At 34.8% G+C, this 26,266-nt stretch overlaps 1 long non-coding RNA gene across 3 annotated transcripts; it reads right to left on the bottom strand.

Annotated features, from left to right (window-relative positions):
* Positions 1-1,061: 1,061 nt before the first annotated feature.
* On the bottom strand, positions 1,062-25,619 carry LOC137495884 (uncharacterized). 3 transcript variants are annotated; one of them, XR_015493863.1, is made up of 6 exons: positions 25,373-25,619; positions 21,942-21,975; positions 21,801-21,841; positions 16,889-17,000; positions 16,709-16,747; positions 14,562-15,506 (listed from the first exon to the last, which is right to left on the bottom strand). It is a non-coding gene; the product is annotated as an uncharacterized LOC137495884 (long non-coding RNA). The 3 variants fall into 3 exon arrangements; XR_015493862.1 differs by lacking the exons at positions 14,562-15,506; positions 21,942-21,975; positions 25,373-25,619 and adding exons at positions 1,062-1,299; positions 2,126-2,274 and having other exon boundaries at positions 21,801-21,908; XR_015493861.1 differs by lacking the exons at positions 21,942-21,975; positions 25,373-25,619 and having other exon boundaries at positions 21,801-21,908.
* Positions 25,620-26,266: the final 647 nt, after the last annotated feature.

The raw sequence follows: 26,266 nt of genomic DNA on the forward strand, positions 1-26,266 counted from the left end.
TTTATCACTACAGCTGCATGTCAGCGCAATTATAAAAGAAGACGCTTCAATTGCGATTTGTGGATGTTAAATCAGGTTTATTTTGTTCATTAACATAACAGATAATAACGTGTAATCTGTCGTATTTGCAGTGCAAAACAGTGCAAAGTTAAACACGCGCACTGTGTATGTGTGTGTATCCACTGTGTGTGTGAGTGACCTTTGTAAATACATTGTGTGTGACTCCTTGTCACAGAAAGGGTTAAATTAACTCCACAACAAATACATCAACAAATCATTGGGAAAGTTCTTCTCACAAACATTTCGTGAGATCTGCTTCCTTCATGTTTGTCACTGTGCTGTTTATCTGATGCAGCCGAGGCGAGATTGAGCCACATTCTGACAGGAACATTGGCATGGTGGACGGGGAGAACAAGCGTTAAAGGCACAGGCACCAAAAACAACTACATTGTGTTCAATGCAGAAAATTCCACTATTTTGAAAAGTATAATAAATAACCTAATGCGTGTTTTGAGCTAACCCTTTACAGACACTTTCTGGAGACACAAAAGACTTTTCTTAAATCTTGTAAAAGGGGTAAAATAGGTGCCCTTTAAGTTAATCAATTTGTGTCGGGACAAAATGATGAATTGTGTGGAATCCTGCATTTTTTTACTGTGTATTGTTATTATTGTTTACATATTTAATTGTTATATCAAATATTAATAATAGTAGTAATTTTTCTTCTTGTTATTGTTATAATTATTATTACTATTTAGCCATGATATCTTGAGCAGGCACGGCCATTTGAATCTTTTTGGCTTGAGACTTCCGGTCTCATTCACTTCCATACATTTTTAGAAGTTAAAAAACGCTTATATATTATTATATGTCATGCTGCTTGATGTTGTCAATTTATTTCTGCCATTTATGTATTATTCCTAGTCATTTCTCCCATTGGCGACTGATTTGGAAGTTCTAAAACAATCGCAAAAACAAGCGCACTTCCTGATTGAAGAATAAGGTCAAAAGCTTGCTAAAGGATTTAGCACTAGAAAAACAACAAAAAAAGGCCCTATTAGTGCATTTGGCAAAGGTTTTCACAAAGTTTTTCTTTTTTTTAAGAGTAATTGTATTGTCAAGTGATGGCAGCAACAGCTATACATTCAAAACAAAGTGTCGGACAACAGCGCACCTTGTTGATAGTTGTTGTTGTCTGTGTGAAACAGTGTGTCCATCTGTTCAGACTGCAGTGGCACAGCTGCTCTTCCGCCTCTCTCACTTTCTCTCAGTGACAAGCCCATTCTCAATCCCTGATGACTGCTGGCACGAACACACACACACACACACACACACACACACACACACACACACACACACACACACACACACACACACACACACACACACACACACACACACACACACACACACACACACACTCACACACACAGAGATACAGTACCTGCACGCTCACACATTGAAACACAAGCACACAAACCCTTTAAAGTCCTGCTTTCTCGTGTTGTCAGTGAGCACTAAACACTGCACTGTGACTGACACATTTACTCATCGCCTCCGCAGCCACTGAATGCCTCAACTCATTCTTTCAGCTGTTTGGAAAAATGTGGGATGTTTTGTAAAATGCAATTAAATAAAAATTCAGGAGCCATATTCACAAAACATCTTAAGGCCAAAAGTAGCTCCTATAACTCGCTGATTTAGGAAAAAATCTTAACAATAATGATGGTGTCAGTCACAAATTTAGTAAAAGTAAATTTTTTTGGACTTTTTGGATTTTATATTAAAAAGTATATTTCGGAATGTGTTTAAGCCCAAAACTAGCTCATTACTAAAACTTTAAGCAGAACTCCTAAGCCACTAAGACAAAACCACACAATTTCTTAAATTGGCCTTGGCCAGCTATCTGCCTTGGAAAAAAACATTTAAAAAACATTTACAATAAGCTTCACGAAAATATTTATGCTAACATATGCTCCATATGTAACATATGTTACATAGTTGTCAAATAATTTTTTTAAAGCATTAAAATTTATATTTGCTTATTGTATAAGAAAATAGTTAACTATAACATTAAAAGCAAGGGGGTGATGCAGTGGTGCAGTAGGTAGTGTTGTCAACTCACAGCAAGAAGGTCACTGGTTCGAGCCTCGGCTGGGTCAGTTGACATTTCTGTGTGGAGTTTGCATGTTCTCCCCGCGTTCGCGTGGGTTTCCTCCGGGTGCTCCGGTTGGTGGTTCATTCCGCTGGGGCGACCCCAGATAAATAAAGGGACTAAGCCGAAAAGAAAATTAATGAATGAATTAAAAGCAAGGAACATACTAATAGCAATGTTAGAAATGTATATAATTCAGAAATGCAATTATTCATTTGGACTGCATTTTGAAATCTTTATTTGAATTTGGCAACATTTTTTGAATATGGTAGCATAATATCGCACTATACAAAGTTTCTATGAATTAATCTCCGACAATCGATCCCCTCCCCATCAGCCAATCATTGTGTGCATAGTTCGTATTCATGCTGACACCATCCATAACAGCAGCGTAAACCCTGCCCTTACTTTTACTCAGTTAAAGAGGAGCAATTATGCCATCTTTTACAAGATGTAGGTAAAGTCTCTAATGGCCTTAGAGTGTGTGTGTTACGTTTCAGCTCAAAATACCCCAGAAATATTGTTTTAGAACTCTAAATCTAAAGGTCACTTTAAATTTAAATGAGATTGTGCTCTTTTCAAAAGAGGGTGGAGCTACAAACCTCTATGCATAAACACAGTGGAGATTCAAAACGGGACTAATGTTATCTGTGAAAAACAGGTCTGAAAAGAATGTCGTCTATTGAGAGAAGTGTTTATTTGTGAATCTTAAAACTTACTTATAATCCTTGTAGGGTGCTTTCACTTTTGGTCCGCACCCGGGTTCGTTTGATGTCGAAGTACGGTACGTTTAGCTAGTGATGATATTTTTGCGGCAGATGGACGCAAGTCGCTTTCTGTATGTCCAAAACCAAAAGATTCAGTAAAAGCAGAACAACTGCAATGTGTGGACGTCTTTTCATTTTGTCGCTTTGCTTTCATGACCATCTCCTAGCAACAGCTGTAAACAAAACAGCAGCTCGATGATGCAAGCGTACAAAAGAAAGTGTGAACACAAACCAACCGAGAAGGTGGCAAGGCGGGGCAATCGAACTTGGGTATGGTCCATGCAATTGAACCAAGTGTGAAAGCACACTTACTGTAGTCACTGGCATTATTTTCAGCAGGTGGGTGAATGGCTGCTTCTCACTCAGGGCCAATTATGCTAATGAAGGAGAGATTGTGGGAAATGGGCAGGGCTTTATTAAATATAAAAAAGGAGAATGTCAATCAAAGTGTTTCTGCAGACTGTTTTTATAAAGAGTAATAATAAAAATAGAATAAATTGACTTTTGCTATTAGAGGGTGGCTAAAATCTTACACTGTTTCCACACAACTGTTAAAGTTGTAAAACCCTTGTAAAAGTACATTTTGCAAAAGTACTCACTAGAGTAAATACATCCTCAGATTCTCAAAAGAATAAGAATGTGAAGAATAATTCCTTACATTTATATAGCACTTTTCTGGACACTTAAAGTGCTATACACATTTATGGGGGGAATCTCCTCATCCACCACAAGTGTGCAGCATCAACCTGAATGACACAATGGCAGCCATATTGCGCCAGACCACACACCACACACCAGCTGATTGTTGGAGAGGAATGCAGATGGAAATGGGGATGCAGTGCTTCCCACGAGTTTGAAATATACTTGCGGTGGTAGCCAAATAAAAACACACCATTTACCCACATCACATAAATAGTTAACAATATGCAACAAACAATACATAATTAAATTTTTTTACAATAATTTAATTTATTATACACTGTTTCTTTTCAATGGGTTTAAGTAAAAAAAAAAAAAGACATCCACAATCTCCCTTACTTTTATGCTATTTAGAAGCCATGTGCACTGACAAGTAAAATCTGCTTCTCTTTCTTTCAAGTTCAAAGCAAACTTGAATGTCAAAGCAAGAATAGATATGTATTTAAAGTAGTCTATGTAATATAATAACGTCATCAAATTAATATATTAGCCAACAAATGAGGAATAAATGACAGAAAAATGAATAAAAACAAACAATATCTCTAAAATTATCATAATAACAAGAGTAAAACCAGTAGATTATTTAAATAAAGCAAATATATTGATTATCCATTACTAATGGTGTACATGCATTTTACAGCCAGTGTAGAACTGTCATTTAGTCTTTTTCTAGTATATGGTAAAGTTTTTCTGAGTTGTTTAGAGTAAAACAAAATTTAATTTACTGTTTCTCTGTGAATGTGTGCATGCAGTAAGCTTCGAAGCCAAGTGAAAGTAGGCTTAAGTAAAAAGGTGATGCGTATACGCATAGAAGCTTTAGAAAGCAGAAGCAAAAGTTGAATCCAAGACATTTTACAAGATTTAGGTCCCAATTTTTAAGTCCAAAAAAGGCAAACCTCTGTGGGTCTGCAGGGCATTGACAGGTCTTGCACATACAGAACAAAACACATAAACTACTTAATCGCTCGCAGATGTTTGGTTATATTAAGCTGATGCAAAAAATGTAAAGGATGTTCGTAAAAAAAAAGTGCCACTTAATATACTTGGGCAACCCGCCCAAGTAAAGTCTAAGTGTGAGAAGCACTGGGAATGGTTAATTGAGTCTGGTTCATACTCGACGTGTCTAGTAGTTTGCTTGAGTCCACACGTGTTAAATGTGACGTCATCAGGGAGTTTGCAGAGGTTCGCTTTGAGTGCGTGCGACATGATTTCGGCTGGCGGAGTGCATGATGTTTTTTGAGACTCAAGCGAACAGTTCATGCGGCGCCGCGTTTCATTTGAGTTGAGATTTTGTCTGAAACAGTACGACTGTACAGACACCTTTATGATACATGATCATAGAGATAACCAGATGATCAATAATTCTTGGCTAGAAATTGCAACAGCCGTGGAAAAGGAGGAATGTTTTTGATAAAAGGTTTGGAAAAACCTGAGGGGTTTGTTAAAGCCAAAAGATTACCCTATTTGTAGATATAACACTGATGTATATTTTATAATTTTGAATTTAAAACAAATAGTTACAAAACTAATTAAGTAAATTATTTCTTTGATAACTGGAAAGGAATATTTGAACCTATCGGTTTACAATATACGTATGCCCTCTTTTTCTAGGCTTTATTTGTGATAAGGGTCAGAAATGTTGGCCCATTATTGCCTTTTAGCAAAAGAAGAGGACAGAAACTAGTCAGACAGAAATGTGTTAATTGTGAAGCTGGCTAAATCCAAAAAAAGTCAGTATTTTCTAGTAAGTGCAGTTTTTTCAGCTTTTATTCTTGCCAAAATAAAAATTATATTTGTAGAGCAACCCATTTTTGGTTGTCATTAATATTGTAGTAAACTTTATAAGGTAAAAGATATGGTCCGAGATATGAACAAAAGCAAGTGATTCATTTAAAAAAAAATCTGGAATGGTTATAAAAATCCTTCACATCAACAGGTTGAGCGCCCACTGCTGGTCTCACGAACACCATTTACACCAGCAACCTAGCTTTCCTATGTGCTCTCCCATCCAGGTACTGACAAGGCAAAGCCCTACTTAGCTTCAGTGGTGACCATGTGAGAGTTGCAGAGAGCTAGCTGCCAGCATACTGGGGTACTACAGAGACGTACTGTATTTTGTCAACAAGCTGACTTCTGTGATTATTAGATAATGTTTCATCCTGCATTTGTTACAACAGCATGGTTTCATAGACATGCAGTGAATGTGCTTGACTGACCAGATCTGTTTCCTGCTGAAAATACAGCCCATCATGAAAAAGGCAATCAGAAGATGAAAAACAACAAATTAACGAGCAGCTCAATTTTGTATGCCAGATTGGCCACAAACAGTGAAGTGTTGCAATATATTTACAGAATGCAAAACAACTACAACAACAAAAACATTGCCAATATTTTCTTTGTACTTTTGTCAATTAAATGAAGGATGATGAGAATTAAAAAATCGCATCTCCTTGATCTTCTTCACAACTTGTTCAGACATGGAGTAGAGTAGAACAAGGTCAACACTGGTCCACTGAATGGTGGGCATTTGTTAACCAGACCACCATTCTGCTGCATTCTTATCTATCCATTATTACCTCCCTTCCAGCCGTCAATCATCCTTATATGAATCATTTAAGTGTTGCTGTTTTCCATTGATATATTAACCCACAATTATCTGATTACTTGCATAACTGTGTAAATCATTGCTTTAAATATGCAGGATTTGAATGACATTAGTAAGCTTTTTCTTTTTTCTTTTTCTTTTTATCTCTTTTGGCTTTTCTGTCAAAGCTACGGTGATATTCAACATTTCTATTGCTTTCTAACATTGCTCTGACATGCCAAAGTCCCAGCGCTCCGCCGGGACACTGAAGATTTATCTGACTCATCAGTTCCCCATTCAGCCGTGGATACATCGGGTCCAGGGGAATTTACCCAGACAGGTTTGATGAATTTCTGTATTCCCCCTCAAACTGTAGACCGGGAGTTTCTCCAAAGTGTGTCTCTTTGGGCAGAAAGACAAGAGGTGTGCTCAGGAACACCATGACGCATCCGTGAATTTCTTTGCCCCTCTTGCTTTTCTAGAGCCATTCTTCTATTGCAATGAGAAATAAAGTCATTAAGTAAACAGTAAACATACATGTCGATGTACACAAATATACACACAATTTGTTCCTTAAAATTGACAGTTTGGAAATTGGATTGGTACAGCATTAGAAAAATGTAGAGGTCACAAATAATTTCATGAGCAGCTAATTAAGTATTTACATCAACAATGCACCAACAATGGAATGTTAGGTAATATTTTAGTTTAAGTTCCAATTCTTACTCTTAACTGGTGGCTAATTATCTGCCTATTATAGTTTTTCTCAGTGGCTTTGTTGCATTTCTCACAACACTATTTACATTTGCACAACAGTTAATGCATTTCTGTGCACATCGTATTAGCAGTTTCTCATTCCTTCCAACAAATTGCAAATGCTTTTGGACATGCATCAATCGCTTTCCAACTCTCTGCTATTTATAACATTATCATTTGCTTATGTCAGGTCAGTCAAACTTAAACTTGTAAATGCTGAATAGTCACTCCATATAAAACTAATAGTCCTCATTTCATTACTAGAGTCATTACATACAAAAATGTTAAACTAATTGTAAAAATCTGTCAAGCAAATAAAAAAAAAAATGTGAATCTTTATTTTACTGTAAATGTCTTCTAAATTGAACAATTTCATGAATGATTTACAGACCTGTGTATGTTGTAGGTTCAATTCCAATATGTTCTGCAATATTGTTTACAGTTGTGTACAGCTCTACCCAGAGGAAAGTTATGTTTGTCGTAAATAATGGTGTATTTATCCTTAGCGCAATGCTGTGAATAAATTAGGATTGCAAAAAGCAAATGCAGTAAACATGTGAAACATACATATTCAGTGTCTTGTATTCAGATACCTCACTAAATGCAGTGATGTCTAACTTTACTGTAGTTTTCAAATGGCTGTGCAAATAGTATATAGTTCTGTCTTGAGCATTTTCAGAAACTGTCATCAAAATCTGACTTTTCGCATTGAAAGAATGTACAGAGTAAACTGTCATAATGAAAACATGACAAAGCCATTTGACTATCATGTACATAAACAATGGTGTCAGGACTTTTCATCTTGATGACACTGACACTTTAATTAACATGAATACTAAGTTTTGAGGAATGAGCTATCCATTTTGAGCATGTGATGCACTTTTGCAGGTTATCAGCTAGGTTTTGCAGTTTGTACTAATTGTTTTGAGAAATGCTAAAAGATAGATAGATAGATAGATAGATAGATAGATAGATAGATAGATAGATAGATAGATAGATAGATAGATAGATAGATAGATAGATAGATAGATAGATAGATAGATAGATAGATAGATAGATAGATAGATAGATAGATAGATAGATAGATAGATAGGAAATTTGAAAAGTATGGTGTATTTGTATTCAGTCCTCTTTACTCTCATGCCTCTAACTAAATTCAGTAGAGCCAATTTTTAATTAGACATTTGAACAAAGCTAGCCCATTTTATCTGCAACATTTTAAAAACATTTTAAGATTATTGAAATTAATTCCAGATTAAACACTGTTCTCTTAGAAAACGTTTTCACAATGTTTTATAAAACCTAAAGTAACATTCTCACAGTCACATTAGAGAAATGTTATAAGAACATGATTTCTTTTTAATAATGAGACAGAAAGACAGTTAACATACTAATTTTAACCTGTGCTTATTAAAATATATAAAATGTCATGTTCAGAAATGTATTGCAGACAAATAAGTAAAACCTAGTGGTTAAAAAAAAGTGGCAAAGCATACAGATTCAAAGTGACAATTAATTAGTATTTCATACAATTAATAAAATTTGCATTATGTGTCAGCAGATTATTCATGTTTTAAATATACCAGATTTTTAAAATTATTTTCTTTTTTGTTTTATTTGTTACACATTTTACAATGAGCACAAGAATGTAAGAAAATGCAGTTAAACTTTCTTTTTCACATTGCTGCAGTAAAATTAAATATTTTAAATGGTATAGAGAGTGTTTTGTGTCTGTTATATCGTTACTGTAAATTTTGGAAACAAAAAAAGAAAACCAACAATGTTATAAACAAACGTGTAGAATATTTAGAGAATTAGGCTTTCTGGGAACTAGAACAAAATACCTGCTGAAAATTTCAGCGTATAATGTTTTAACAATGGTACCATTAAACAGGATTAGAATGTTTTAGATAAAATTTAGCTGTCCGTTAAGAGTATGTTCTGGGAATTAAAATAAAACAATACCTTGAAATGTTATATCTATGTTAACGTATAATGTTTCAACAATGTTACCACTAAATAGGTTTAGAATGTTTACCAATCTTTTAAAAGAACATTCTGTGAACTAAACTAAAACTAGCCCTAATAAGGTTTAACAAGGTTACCACCAAATGTGGTTAGACTGTTTTAGAGAATGTTTTCTTATCTTTTAAGAGAATGTTCTGGGAAGTGAAATAAAACAATATGTTGAAACGTTACAGTATAATGTTGTAGCAATGTTACTTTAAAACAAATTTATAATGTATTTAGAGAATGTTTTCCTACTATTAAAGAGACCATGCTTAAGAAAAATACCCACTACTAATGTTATAAGAATGTTACGTTCAAAAATAGTTACCACCAAATGTGGTTAGAATGTTTTAGAGAATGTTTTGCTATATTTTAAGAGAATGTTCTGGGAAGTTAAATAAAACAATACGATGAAATGTTATAATACTGTTAAAGCATAATGTTGTAGCAATGTTACTTTGAAACGTATTTAGAATGTATTTAGAGAATGTTTTCCAACCATTAAAGAGACCATTCTGGGAACTTAAAGAAAACTACCCACTAATAATGTTATAAGAATGTTAGAATATAATGTTCTAAAATTGTAGTTAAAAATGCTTAAAATTGTGGTGAATGTGGTTAGAATGTTTCTAGAAAATATTTTCCTATTTTTTTTAAGAGAATGTTCTGGGAACTAAAACAAAACTCCCCGCCGAAAACAGTAATGCAACATTGCTTGGTAATATTCTCAAAACATGTAGAGAACTATCTAAAAATTTCTAGCTGGGGCTGTGGATCAATCATGAAGCAATATTCCTGCTATAATTACTGCTTTCATAATTTCTAACTAATAAAAATAAAATAAAAACTGTAGGTATGTTTATATGTCAAGAATCTATAAAAAAAAATTTGAACTTTTTTTTGTTACATTTGCGAAAAAGGTTTTTGTTCAGGACATTTATTTTCAAAAGCCTTTTCAGGCCCAAAAGTCAAAATGCATAAAAGGGATTCCATTTTAGTAAAGGGGATGTTGTGTAAATGTCCACTCAGTTTGACAGACAACAAAGTTCAGTTTTTAACATCAAATATAATGAAAAGTTGACTTAATATCAAAAGCTGCAATATACAAACAGGATTAGCTAATAAGTGCCATGATGTGTGAGAACACCTGCAATCGCCTGGTTTCCACCCTTAAATGTTAATAAAGGTGTCATGCATATTTCAGAGATGTAAACAGAAGCAGGTGAGGCTGGCCTCAAGACTGATTTATTTATGAGGGACTTTCTTGTTAGGGTGGGGTTTACAGGGGGCTGTCCTGTTTGCATATGTGCTTGTGTGTGTGTGTTTATGTCAGCTTGGGTGCAAGTGTCACAGCACTGGTGTCTGAGCAGAGTCTATGTCTGACTTCAGTTGGCTCCCAGAGGCTTGCTAAGGGCACAAAGCACTCACAGCTCCACAGTTTATTCAAACACAATCACGCAACATAAACAGCACCACTACCAAGCTTGTGCCTGTGTGCGTGAGTCCACTGGGAATGTGCCGTTTGATAAGAAAATAGGCTATTTTCTTTGAAGAAGAGACCTTATTTTCATTGAAAATAGTCCCAAGGCCCCTGCTTTGCACACAAGGGAACTGTGCAATGATAGTTTGCATGCTTTACATGCTCGATCATGTTGCCTTGAATATATTCACCCATTTAAAAATGGCCTCAGACAAGACAGGTAGGTAAATTGTCTGCCCCTGAGGATAGGAAATCAATTGCGAAAAGAAAAGACATGTTTGCGTACCTGACAGCTTTGGAAATGCTTGACTTTCAGAGAACAAAAAGGGGATAGAACAAACAAAATTCAGTTCATGGTTACTACACTAAATAATAAGATAATATATATACATTGTGTTTTGAAAAATAAATAAGCAATAATATATCATGCTAAAGACATAAGGGACAAAATACATAAGACTGCATTAGACTGCTTAACGTACTACAGGAATAAGACTGACTAAATTTTGTACAGGAATAACAGCGCTATCTGTATTTATTTTTAGCTGCGTAAAGCTTAAATAAAAAATGGGTGTTTTTGAATGAATAAGAGTTTGATCAAAGATTTACAGAGCTTTACGTTTTCTTTATGAATTTCCAACTTAAAACTGGACAAAAGGTGCGGATTGAATTACTTGGCAAAAATTGATCTCATTGGATAAGTATGTTGTTTGTCGGGGAGTGGTCATCCACTCACTGCCGTACTGTTGAAAATAACACCACTGTTGAAAACTACTGAGCCAAAAAGACACACCACGCACCCATGCAAGTAAAATTGAAGCATTCTGTCAATATTTGGGTTATCATTATTTAACGAGTTAATGTGGTGATATAAATCAGCTGATGTAGAAAACGTATATACATCACATACAGTAATACAGTAAAAGTCTAACAGAATTAATTGATAACATGATATATATATACATATATATATATATATATATATATATATATATAGAGAGAGAGAGAGAGAGAGAGAGAGAGAGAGAGAGAGAGAGAGAGAAAGAGAGAGAGAGAGAGAGAGAGAGAGAGAGAGAGAGAGAGAGAGAGAGAGAGAGAGAGAGAGATAGAAATAGATATAGATGAGCAATTACATGCAATGTCAACCTTGCCATGAAAACAAAAGTTTACACCAAAATACGGAACCTTTTCTGGGTTTTTTGGCCAAGCAAGTATTTTACAGTACTCAAAAATGCATCTATCAATTTTCTAACTATTCTATTTGATTTACCAAAGTCAAGCAAGTGGAAATTTCACATCTGTCACATCCATAACGGAGAGAGGCCACATCCATAACAACACTTTTACCTCATAAATGTGAAAATATAAAATTAAAAACAATCATTTTTGTTCTATAGAGAGCCAATGTATGTAAATGTAAATTAGCAGTTTTCCATATTTTATGATTCATGTTTTTTTCTTTTTCACTTATTTGTGGTTTTGAATTTTGCATTTTGGAATGTTGATCTTTCTCCAAAAGCTTGAAAAGTTTGAAAAGTGACTTTTGTTGACATTTTAAATTGATTGAAGTGATTTATTGTCTGTTTTTGCATTGTAAATTATGGTACAAAGCCCTGGTAACAAACTGCCCGTACTTTTTCTGTTATGTTACAGACTTACTATTCTCTGTATTATTTCCTGAACAATATCTTGTCACAACCTACTAAAATGCCAATAAAAGTCACTTTGTTAATCTGCAATATAGAATTTGTGACACTGAAAGTCGACAGAGATAAAACTCCTATAAGGCAATTCACAATCATAAATAAACACAAAACACTGTGTGAACAGCAAAATACGGAACCTGTTAATTAACGGATATATTTTTTTTTTTACAGTGTGGATAACTCATAATACAAATAATAGACATTGATCGATCAACTAACTGACAGATTGACTGAACAGAAAACGGATTGATGGATGGATGGCTGGATGGATGTAAATAACTTGTCACCTTGGAATTCTAAAGTACCATCTGCGTTCTTAATGATTCTGAGATATTGAGCTTTAAAGTTTTTGCATTCAATAACAAACAGTATGTGTGTAATATTTGTTTTTTAAAATTAAAAGACTTAAAGTGTAAACAACAAAAAAATCCCATAATGTAAATAAGTTGTCATTTAGTAAGAATATGTCAATAAGTCAATTTTGAGAAAATTGTCAGATAGAATCTTAAAATTCTAAGTAGACAAATTATAAATAGACAGACAGACAGACAGACAGACAGACAGACAGACAGACAGACAGACAGACAGACAGACAGACAGACAGACAGACAGACAGAGGAAAAGACTGACATTAAGAGAGGCATATATAAGAAATTAAAACACAGCAAGTTGTATTTTTGAAAGGAAGAAGGTGGAGGAGTTCTCAGGTGGGAGTTCCAAATGTTAATGGCTTAAATTAGGGTCACCGCAACAGGAAATCGCAGACGACTGGGGTGTCATAATTCATCAGAGCCACGCTCAGTAATGCAGTGTAGGAATAGGAGATGCAGGAAAGTCAGCCTTTCTTCCACCATGACCTCATACTGCCAATACGTCTCACCACAAGACATGCTCTCCGCCATTTAGACCAGAGAGATGATTTGTCAGTCTCTCTCGCTCGCGCTAACCAGCAGCTGGTGCGAATACACCTCCTTCTGTCACTATGAGCCAGTTTCTTGTCATTTGCGCAACTATTCTTACCACAATTTCTGTTTTCTTTCTCCCTCCATTTACAAGCTGAGTGTGCAGACTTTAGCGGAAAACTTTCTGCTCTCTTTCTGTATTATGAGGACCTATAAAGTGGAACAAAGGTAAACTAGGACATGAACCGGGGGCCCTTTAAATGAGAGCAGAGAATTTTTGATACTAAACATTATAATTGATTTGGAGTTTCTTCCATTATGTGCATCTTTTTCGCTTGTTAGAGGTGCTTTCTGTGTCGAGAGTTTGGCCACGATACCCTATAAATCTGTCAGTACGGTCTTAATAATAGATTGAAGGAGAGAATGCCAACAACTTTCCTCGGTTCATTGACAACATTACTGAACAACAACAAGTAAGGGTCTTAAAGAGGCATAAAATGCAGAACATTGCGTGTGGCGGTTTCTCAGAGAGACCCTCAGGGCTGCAGTTTACAACACACACTGCCAACTTTCAGACAGGGTATCAATCCAAAAGCCTGGATACTTGAGCATTGTCTGTCAGCGAATATCAAGTGCACTAAATCTAAGATTACCAAATTAAGAGGAGGCACTTAAGTGAGGTATCTATTAGACGCACACACATAATGTATGCACATAAGGGAAGCCAAAACGTATGCAGCTTTTTTATGCACTTAATTTTTTTAATGTAATAATCACCATATTAATAAATGGAAATACATTTAAGATTTAGAATAAAATATTTGTTTACTTCATTTACTCACATTTTAAAATTACATTTGTATTATTTTGTCCTTCTGCTGTTTTAAGACAATTGTCTTAAAACAAAGCTGCATGATACTCAAGTATTTTATTTATAAAATGAATAATAAATAAATTATTAAAATAATGAAGAATAAATTATAAAACAGGAAATGTAAATCTCTTATTTCAATTGAAAGATTAGGTACTATTTGTTTAATGAATTAGTTTCACAATGAATTATTAATAATTTAATATTTTATCTATTTTAAAATTCAGGTCAGCATTGACACTGTTATTTTTTTAAATGAGCAGTTATTTTAAAATGTTCTACTAGCTCAGTTAAAAACAGTAATACTTCACCTGTATAACAATTATTTAAATACTTAAATGAGTAAATATAACAAATCGGTAAATTTGTAAAAATATTTTGGATGCATTTTTAAATTGCTTTCTCGATTGCTTTAAAGGCAGAAATAATAAACCTTTCTATATTTTCATATTCATCGTATTTGTTCAGCTCTTTTAAAATAACTTGTACTTAAAGTACTTGACCTGCATAATAATTATTCAAACAAACAAATAAATCCAGCACGTAGTACACCAACGTACACCAGGCAAATTTATATAGTTATATCTACAACCCCAAATCAGAAAAGAAAGAAAATAAAAATAAAAATTGTAAATTTACCTTGACTTGTATTTCATTGCAGATAATACAACAAACATTATTTATTATTACGTAACATTAATTAATAGGTTCCTTATGATTTTATTATCATTTTTTTCCATTCTATTCCAATGTTGGTTTTTGCAACACATTTTTAAAAAGTTGGAACAGTAAAGCATTCACAACTTTGTAATGTTGCCATTCCTTTTTACAACACTCAAAAGACGTTGAGGGGCTGAAGATATCAAGTGATGAAGTGTTTCAAGTGTAATTTTGTCCCATTCTTCTGGCAAACAAGTCTTAAGGTAGGCAACAGTACAGGGTCTTTGTGGTCACATTTTGCACTTGAACATGTGCCACACATTCTCTATTGGAGACAGGTCTACTGCAGGCAGGCCAGTCAAGTACCTGTATCATCTTCCTCCGCAGCCAGGACTTTGTAATGTGTGCAGAATGTGGTTTTGCATTGTCTTGTTGAAATATGCATGGTAAAGAAGGCAGCATATTGTGCTCCAAAATCTCTATGTATCTTTCAGCTTTAATGATGTAATCAAAGAAGAGCAAGTTACCTTTGACAGGGGAATTGTCACAACCCCATACCATGACAGACCCTGATTTTGAAATTGTTGCTGGTAAAAGTCTGGATAATCCTTTTCTTCTTTGCTCCAGAGCACACGGCATTCATTTCTCCAAAAACACCTGAAATACTGATTTATCTGACCACAGTCCACATTTCCACTGTGTGATGGTCCATTCTAGATGCCTCTGAGCCCAGAGAAGTTGACGGTGCTTCTGAACACTGTTTACATAGGGCTTCCTTTTGGCACAGTACAGTTTTAAGTGGCATTTGCGGATGTAACTACATATTTTGGTACTTGGCAAAGGTTTGCCAAAGTAGTCCTGAACCCATGTGGTGATATCACTTACAGAAAAATGACAATTCTTGATGCAGTGTCGCCTGAGAGATAAGAGATCACAGTAGTTCAGCTTAGGTTTGCACCTTTGTCCTTTACACACAGAATTTCCTCCAGATTCTTTGAATCTTTTAATCATGTCATGCACTGTTGAAGGTGATAAATCTTAATGTCTTCCTATCTTTTTTGAGGAACATTGTTTTTAAACTTTTCAATCATTTTCTCACATATTTGTTGGCAAACTGGTGGTCCTCTGCGCATCTTTGCTCTTAAAAAGACTAGACCTTTCTTGGATACTGCTTTTGTAATCATAATTACAATCACCTGTTGAAATCATCTGTTTCAAATCACATCATTATTTAATCAATTTACCAGATTACTTTTTTGGAATGTGATGCAGGTCTGACAGCAAATGATGTATACTTACAAATTAAATTAAGTTGCCCAGATAAAACATTAAATATTTTGTCTTCATATTGCTTGTAATGAAATATAAGTCAAAGTAAATTTTAAACTTACTACTTTGTTTTTTTTTATTTGTGTTTTCCATACTGTCTAACCTTTTCTGACTTGGGATTGTATATACAGTCAAGCCTGAAATTATTAATAACCTTGGGTTATGAATAATTTCAAGCTTGACTCTTTATATAGAACTTAATCAGATTTATCTAATATTTTCAAGATTTAAAATGTCTAAGTTTACCTTTGGACCCTCTACATTGACTCTTAAAAAAGCTTCTATATGTGTATTAAAGATTCCACAAAGGGCTAATTCAATGAAAATCTAAAATCTTTAGATTATGAAACTGTTCTTTACACTATGAAAAAATGGTTCAATAGTTGAATAGAACTCTTCACAAAAATTTTCTTTGTTGTTCTTTTACTATTAAGTGGGGTACACAGGGGCATCGACCCCAAACCTAACAACTATGACATCACTGTGAAAACCCTTTTTTGGTTTATCCTGGCACATTTATCTTTTTAAAGAGTATAAAGTATGTGTAAATAAAGACACATGAATCTCACCTGAACAGTTACAGTTATTTAATCTGTGTGCCAAATTCAAACTGAACTAGAGGCCAAGAACAGTAAATAAGCTAATTAGTGTTCAAAAAGGGTTAAAGTAAGCACACAGTGAAAAAAAAAGGTTTGGCTACTCATACTTGACCTCACTGTAAAGTAAATAAGTGTGAAAGTTATTTGAGACTAAGACACAACAGCAGAGAAAAGAAGCAAAGATACTTACCAACTTTATCAGTCAGGTTGAGTCTGCATGTGAAGTGTTCTTTTCCAGTCACACCAAACCGGCAGGAAAATAATAGCAAAACAAAGTGCTGGGTCTCATTATTGATCATTCAAACTCATTCCAGAACATCACTATCTTGTAAATCTAAATGGACGTCAGAAAAATCAAAGTTGTCTTTACCATATACAGGTCTCTTCCAGGCATCCTGGACACATAAAGAATTAATGGACTCCTCGTCATGTCCTTTTCTTGAACTGCAGATCCTTTGCACACATTTCTACACACATAATAACTATAAATACAAAAAAATGAAAAGATATTTTTGTGCATCTGGAAATGAATTAAAAGACAGAACAGAACAGCGTCTTTCTGAAAAAAATTCAAAGGGGGGCTAAAACAAAACAAAATTCAAAATCCTGGCGACCCCGGATTAATAAAGGGACTAAGCCGACAAGAAAATGAATGAATGAATATATGAAATTATATAAGATTTCTTAAAAGGATAATGCAAAAATGTTAATTCTGTCATTTTTTTTCTTACCCATTACTTTTCACAAACCTGCTTGACTTTCTTTTTTCTGTTGAACACAAAAAATATATATTTAGCAAAATGCTGGAAACCAGTAACTACATTGTATCTATCTTAATTTCTAAAACTGTCTGTATTTTCTGGTATTAATGTCATTTTTAATGAGCATTTTTTTTTTCTATTTCTTTTTTTGTTGCAGAAAGCTAAACTGCGTCTCTCTGCTGAAGTGCACCACCCGATGGAGAGGTGAATGAGTGGAGTGCAGATGGAGCGTATGATTGTCCTGCTTTAAAGGGAGACTCTTCCACCAGATGAGCGCTGATCCTGGTCCTTGACTCTGTGTGTGTTCATTCAGGGAAAGCGCTTTTGGCCCATTTGCTGACATACACGAGTAATGATAGTGTCAGTAGACTCGGCTGGTCGCTGGCTTCATTCTAGAGCTCCCTGCTTCCCATTTACTACTCCTCCTCGCTCTGTTTTTCATTTTACACCTCTTCGATTCATGATGTTTACAGTGTGAAATTAAATTTTGATTCTAATTGTTCATATTTTGGTATTTGTGAGAATTAAGGTTAAAAGTAGTTTTTAAAAATAGGTTGATTCATTTCAGAACTCAGGTGTGTATTTTAATTAATTATGTCATATAGGAAATTAATTGTGATGTAATTTAAATGGACATTGGGTAGCATTATGAGAAATATGTAGGTCTATAAAATAAAGTGATTTTTATTAAATACATCAAACACTTCACCTCAAAAAGATGAAGTATTTGAAATAAGTCGGTCATGGTACCAAAAAATGTGATCAGAAATTCAGAAGACAGTAACTGTGAAATATACAATGTGTTAGTATAGTAGTATAATATACAATGCTTAGCCTAAATAAGTACACCCCTCACAAATCTATCTTTTAAATTCATATTTTAATAAAGCTATAAACTATTACATCTGTGCATATACATTAGATTAGTACTGAAGCCAAATCTGGGGCTTATCTAACAAAATATTTACAATAATAGTCCAAAAACTAGTACACCCAAATTTATGTCATAGAAAAATATTAAATAGAAATTTAAAAAGAGAAAAAAATAAAGAGAAGCAATAAAATTTAAAAATTTCATTATTTTGAAGATTTTTTTGTAATATTTTGTGTGAATTTAATTGTGTTATCTTTCAATTTTTACATGTTTGGTGACTAAAATATTGTTAGAATAAATATATCTGTTTAATAAATCTGTTTTATATAAATGCATCAAAAGACTTCCCTATATTTACTGAGAAATGAATAAACATATTTTTTTTTAATGGAGTGTACTCAATTATGCTAAGTGCTGTATAATGTATTTTATATCATTTTAAATAATCATTTTTGATTTTAAAACTAATAAAACTTTTTTTCAAAATAATCTTATTGCAGAAAAATCATTCTAATATGTTGATTTAGCATTAAAGTTTTGCTATATAAAACAGTTTCTTTTAAAATGATTACTGCTGAAACAGGTTGTGTTGCTGAATTTTAATTCCAGGTTCTTTAAGAAATAGAAAGTTTGAAAAAACATAATTTAATTGAAATGTATTAGTAATACTTTTATTTGTTGCCTTTCAATTAGTTGACCCACAAACTGACAGTTTTACATTTATTACATTAACATTTGCACTCGCTGGCCACTTCATAAGGTACACCTCACAAGTAAAGAGTTGCACCCCCTTTTGCCTTCAAAACTGCCTTAATCCTTCATGAAATAGATTTAACAAGGTCCTGGAAATATTCCTCAGAAATTTTGAAATTAAGTGATAGCATCACGCAGTTGCTGCAGATTTGCCGGCTGCACATCTATGATGTGAATCTCCTGTTCCCGTTCCACCACATCCCAAGGGTGCTCAATTGGATTGATGTCTAGTGACTGTGGAGGCCATTTGAGTACAGTGAACTCATTGTCATGTTCAAGAAACCAGTCTGAGATGATTTGCACTTTATGATATGGTGCATTTTCCAGCTGGAAGTTGTTCCAAATATTGTATTTTGGTGAGTGGGTGCAAATTGTTGCCTCAGTTTCCTGTTCTTAGCTGACAGGAATGACACCCAGTGTGGTCTTCTGCTGCTGTACCCCATCTGCCTCAAGGTTTGATGTGTTATGCGTTCAAAGATGCTCTTCTGCACTTCTGGTTGTAACGAGTGATTATTTGATTTACTGTGGCCTTTCTATTAGCTGGAACTAGTCTGGCCATTCTCCTCTGACCTCTGGCATCAACAAGGCATTTGGACCCACAGAACTGCCATCCACTGGATATTTTCTCTTTTCTGACCATTTTCTGTAAACCATAGAGATGGTTGTGCATGAAAATCCCAATTGAAATCATCAGCAGTTTCTGAAATACTCAGACCATTCCGTAGGGCACCAACAACCATGCCACGTTCAAAGTCACTTAAATCACCTTTCTTCCCCATTATGCTGCTTGGTTTGAACTGCAGATCATCTCGACCATGTCTACATGCCTAAATGCATTTAGTTGCTGCCATGTGATTGGCTGATCAGAAACTTGCGTTAAAGAACAATTGGATAGGTGTACCTAATAAAGTGGCCAGTGAGTGTATGTCTTGCTATTTTATATTGGAAAACATAAAATATTAGCAAGTCCGTTTGTACTAAAGATTCTTCTAATTGCATTTTTTGCCACTTAATTTAACATCTCATTCTTTGTCTTTAATTTGGAACTCTAAGGTATTTTTCTCATAGCAATTTAAAGGAAAGCTTCTATGATTGTTGACAACAGATTTAGAAGCTTTCAGCACAAACCTAAAGATGTTTGGTGCGTTTTGTATTATGCGGGGATTATTTATTGCGAACAGAGCTGCTCCGAGGCTCTGAAAACACTGTCATCAAAATTCTCACGTTAAAAATATCACCGAGCGCCGCATCAGATTTCATATTTATTTATATATATTTACAAAACAGTCTTTACAATTTGAATATAAATGATATATTTTTTTCTACTTGCCAACACCAATTTTTACTGACATTTGGCACTTGGTGAGTGTTAATGTTAAGCTGTGTCATACACTTTAGCTTTTGTTCTGTCACTAAATTTCCATTATTGAGAAAAATGTAACTCCTCTTCTTTAATAAATTAGATTTCACAACAATAATCTGTAATAACTCTTGATATCCATTTCTAATTAAAAGCAATACTCTGCATATCGCTTGCAGAAAAATGCTGTCAGTGTAAAACTGCTGTTGCTTCTCTTATGAATGCGGTGTGAAATGGGCCTCAGGGTAGAAGAGAGAAAGACAGAGGGAGAGATTTGGTGGATGAGGAGTCCAAAGTGTATATATGTGTGTGATGGCTGTTGGCCAGGTGCAGTAGAGTAATGGAGCAATTGATTGCTGATTGACCCCAATGCCACTAAGGACACTTCTTTCTGTTCAGCCACTGCATTACTTTTATTTTCATTACGACCACAAGAACTGAGACCTGGAACCACCAGCCACTCGATGACACATTATACAGTCAAACCAAATGTTATTCAGATGCCTTGGAAGGTTCTCACATTCTTACAGTTTAGAAAAATGGTAATAAAATTTGACAATATCTCAAATTCATCTTGCTAATGGTATTTTTTTTATAAAAAGGTAATAACAATGAACCAACAATTACTACTAACATATGTTAGTATGACAACATTTATACAACTATCACTATAACTTTAAACAGATTTGTGCAAACCTTTAATATTTTACTAAAACCAAACTTAACCAAACAATAATTGTTCTTCGGTTTATGTTGCACTAAATAAATTTGTGTTTTTGTAACCCTAAGTTGAATCAAAAATGAAATAAAACCAACAACATTTTTATGTTTGATTTGACCCAATGCTGGATTTCAACAACCCAGCATTTTTAGTGTGTGCTTTTTTATATTTCACTGTACATTATGAAGACTCGTTCATGCATTCATTCATTTTCCCATAGTTTAGTCCCTTTATTCATCATGAGTTGCCACAGCGGAATGAACCGACAATGTATTCAGCATATGTTTTACATAGCGGATGCTTTTCCAGCTGCAACCTAGTACTGGGAAACATCCATATACACTTATTCACACACACACACTACAGCCAATTTAGTTTATTCAATTCATCTATACTGCATGTCTTTGGACTGTGGGGGAAACCGGAACACCCGGAGGAACCCCATGCGAACACAGAAGGAACATGCAAACTCTACACATAAATGCCAACTGACTCAGCAACTGACCAACAACCTTCTTATTGTGAGGAGACAAAACTAAAGACTGAGCCACTATGTCACCCCTTTATGATGATTTTTTTTAGTATAATATGTTAGTTTAATTTATTTTGCTATCCTGACTTTTATAAATGGCCTGTGTCCTGAAATATATAATAATATAGAAAAAATAAATATTAACTAGAAATATATAAATTATGACTAGCACTAAAGTATCAGAAATTATATCTGGCTTCTGAATTATTTGTGGTTGGACTATATAAAAGGAAAAAATAAGAGAATGATGAGAAGAGTATCATGGACAAGTAAAAACTGACCTGTTCAGAGGGACTACAGCTGAAAGAGTTAGTGGCGAGAACTGAAAAAAAAAACACACACACATGTGATCAAGGGTGCGAACACAGCAGACTTGTGGAAAAGCGAATGGATGGATCAGAGTGAATCAGCGAAAACACAACCTCTTTCTGAAAGTCACTGCAGGTCAACGAGTGCCTGTAAAACAAAGAGTGAAGACGAGTCTGGCGCATACATTAACATCAGTTATTTCTTAATACTGTTATAATGCAATTATTAACCAAAAGATGTAAACATTTTAGGTTTTAACTCCTTAATTGATATTCTGGGTTGACAATTGGTCACATGTTATTGTTAAAAAAACAAAAAATCTGCTTAGAGTGGTGTCAGAAACATAATTCAAGCAATTAAATTCATCTAATTTAGTGGAATTTAAAGTGTTCAAATGACACAAGTACAATCTATATGTCTATTTATCATGCATATAGTCTCTTATTATACATTTGAGTCAATAGGCCCAGACAGAATCTGCAAACTTTTTTTTTTGCTATTTCTGGGCAAAATATTGTAAAAAATCTGCAGATTCATGCTGAATGATTTTGGGTGTATCGTAACTAAGAACTTAACATGTTAAATACAAAAGTATAAAATTTTAACTTGTATTTAATGTTTACAATGCAAATCCTATTAGATCATTTAATTTGGTAAACAAAGCAAGTCTCTCATATAATATACCTACCATATATCTAATAAAAGACAGAAATTATTACTTTACAAACTGTTTTGCAAGTAAATCATTTGAACGTTTTTATTCATTCATTCTCTTTTCAGCGTAGTCCCTTTATTAGGCTGGAGTTGCCACAGCAGAATGAACCGCCAACTTATCCAGCATAGGTTTTTACGCAGTGGATGCCCTTCCAGCCGCAACCCATCACTGGGAAACATACACACACACACATACACACACTCTACAGTCAATTTTAGAATACCAATATCAACTATACCATGTCTTTGTACTTGTAAGGGAAACGGGAGCACCTGAAGGAAACCCACCTACACAGGGAGAACATGCAAACTTCACACAGAAATGCCAACTGACCCAGCAGAGGCTCAAACCAGCGACCTTCTTGCTGTCAGGCGAACGTGCAACCTACTGTGCAACCGCGTCACCCTAAACGTTTTCAGTTCATTTATTTTTTCATTAAATTAATTTAAAAACTACAAATATAAATTTACACACAACTAAATAAATAGACTCAATAATAAGCTGAAATTATGCAGAAATCTGCAGCTGCTTTTTAAACTCACTTTTTATTTTCAGAGACCATTTAGAGGCCAGAAAATCAAAGTTAAAAATGGGACTTCTCTCATGTCAAACTTTAAAAAATGTAGCTGAGAGGAATAGACGTACCATGCAGTCGAATGTTTTGCTGGTTGTTGATCATTTAGCTGCATGAAAACATTGAAAATGCTTTAAAACATTTACTATAGTAAAAACATTTTAGACAGCACATACTAATTCCTTACAGTCTCAGTCATTCAGTTTTTAAATATGGTGTCTACACTGACAAAGGCCTATTCACACTATGGATGATATAACAATAAAGATCAAGATATAGTTCCAAAATATATATTCAGAATTTAAAAGAATGCAGATTTTACACCATGACTATAGTGATACCTGTGCACAGGAATGCTTATAGATTATAATTACTTTTAGAAGGATTTTTGTTTTTACCTGCTGGATGATTACACCATTGACAGCTAATAAAACCACAGATATGCAGCTATTGACAGAATTGCATACTTTAACGTGATCAAAGATTTGGTGCCAGATTGCAAAACTGCAGCGTGTGCTCATAATTGACATTCTGATAATGTGTATTAATGTGGACACTAATACAGTTTGCAAGTGTGAATGGAACTTTTGTGGTCTATAGGATTTGAACACACTCATCAGATGGACATCATTTCAATTTTAAGTAATACTGGCCTCCCCTTTACTTTTTATTAGACATTGAGAGGACAGTGAAGGCTCTTTGTAAAAAAAAAAAAAAAGCACTAAAGACAAACTAATAAACTATCAGTATTATAAAATCAAGGTGTCTTTTCAAAACACAAACTGTATTTGCAATACTTTGGAAATGTGAGATGTTGTTTTTTGACGTTTATATTTAAGAAATAGTTTAAGACATAACTGCTCATCCAACTGGTGTGGATTCAGATCCTGTAAATATTAGGCCCAGTAAAGTAATGGAGCAATTGATTACTGACTGACCCCAATGCCACTAAAGACACTTCTTTCTGTTCAGCCACAGCATTATTTTCATTACAACCACAAGAACTGAGACCAACAACCACCAGCCGCTCTATGACACACTATACAGTCAAACCAAATGTTATTCAAACATAAACAATAAAAAAGTATAGTTCTAAATATATATATATATATATATAATTCAAAAGAATGCAGAATGCACACCATGAGTGATGCCTGTGCACAGGACCGCTTAGGTTATAATTACTTTCAGAAGGATTTTTGTTTTCATTGTGAGGACAGTGAAGGTTCTTTGTAAATAAAAAGCAGCATAGAAAAACTAATTAACTCTCAGTAGTATAAAATCAAGGTGTCTTTTCGAAATACAAACTGTATCTGCAATATTTTGGAAACCTGAGAAGTTGCTGTTCGATGCTCATCCAACGGGTGTGGATTCAAATCCTGTAGATCACAGGTGTCAAACTCAGTTCCTGAAAGGCAGCAGTTCTGCACAGTTTAGTTTTAACCCTAATTAAACACACCTGACAAAACTAATCGAGATCTTCAGGCTTGTTTGAAACCTACAGGTAAGTATGGAGATGGATTGGAATTAAACTGTGCAGGGCTGTGGCCCTCCAGGAATTGAGTTTGACACTCCTGCTGTAGTGTGTCTTAGGAACAGACAGTGTCTAATTTTTCAAAATTGTCTTTACTTTTTTTTAGGAGTAAGTATTTTAGAAAGACATTATTGCAGCTGTATCTATGCAAAGAACATTGAACTGCACTTAAAACACAAAATAAACGAATAAACAACAAATGAAAGTCTCGGTGTGTTCTGCTCTTTGGAAGAGAGTATACGTTCAAGCAAGATGCCCTATTTCTTTTTTCTTTTTTGTAGAAATAATAAAACTTCCCTTTTACCTCTGTTTTTTATCCTCCAGAGCCAATATTCACTTCACCCAACGCCAGAAGCAGCCTCACGTGCACGAGTCGTTTAGCTGTAGAAGGCTGTCAAAGTGGGCCATGATTGACAGGAACTCTTTCCACGCACTAATTGACGTGGAAAAAGTATGGAAGATGCAAATCATCTGGCATTTCATCGCCCCGTTTTTATAATCAGGAACGGTTCGAGATTAGAAGCCATTTGTTTGTCTGTTTGTTTATTTATTTGTTTATTTTCGGGCGCACTAAAAACTGTGGAAAAAAATCGCTTGCGTTGCAGATTTTCTCCCTGTGATAGCATGTTTTTCGCTTTGTCTATTCAGCACACAGCGTGTCAGCGCGCGTTTGTGTGTGTGTGACAGCCGGTTGTGCGGCGGCGAAGGGTCGCTCACTCACCATCTGTAAATTGCTTTTTTTCAGCGGGTCGGTGCTGCGCCGGGGCCCCGCTCGCTGTGTGGAGGGAGCCGTTCCGCAGTAATGAGTTTGTCGGCGTTTGGGGATCGCGCACGGTGCGCGCCCTGGGTCACTAATTCAATCCTGAGAGCGTTCTAAATAATTATTAATACCTGCTAAGCGTTAATAGAGCTTCAAAGGCGATTCATCAAGCTGTCGATTTATTTTAGGGGTTGCGACATTTTGTGTCTATGATTTCAAACACGTCCAATAAACGTGGCCAGCGTACAGACCTCTAGAGGGGGGGCTTTTTATTGCAACCCTTTGAAAATGACCATTATGAGTCCAATCGTTAATTTAGTGCTCTTTTTGACAACCCATATACTCCATAATGACGTATGGATTGCTTGTTTGATTCTTACCAGGTATGTAGGCCTACATATAAAAAATGGTTTATGAGCACGATGTAGGCTACACATTTCCAAAGTGTCTTCATAAGTGTGTGTGTGTGTGTGTGTGTGTGTGAGAGAGTGTGTGTGTGTGCGCGCAGTGCATTGTGCGTGTGTGTGTGTGAGAGGCTCTTGTAAGCTGAGCCATAGAGACGCTGACTACAGGGGAATCTCATCGGCAATGCAGCCTAGACGCCAAAGAACACACTACCTCTTCCTCTCACTTCCTCTTTCTACTTGCCTCCATCTCCATCATTAAATGCACCTTGGCCTATGGTATGAAAACCACCATGCAAGATAAAATGTGGGTCTAGGTATACAGTGCATCTTTCATTTTGGTACAGCACAGCCTTCTGACTTAAAAACAAAACAAAACAGAAAAGCAAATAAAGAAAATTAAAATGAGCTTTGTCCTCATTCACACATATTAACTTACACATCATGCTTA

This window comes from Danio rerio, chromosome 6 (genome assembly GCF_052040795.2).
Source record: "Danio rerio strain M-AB ecotype USA chromosome 6, GRCz13ab, whole genome shotgun sequence".
Taxonomy (NCBI): domain Eukaryota; kingdom Metazoa; phylum Chordata; class Actinopteri; order Cypriniformes; family Danionidae; genus Danio; species Danio rerio.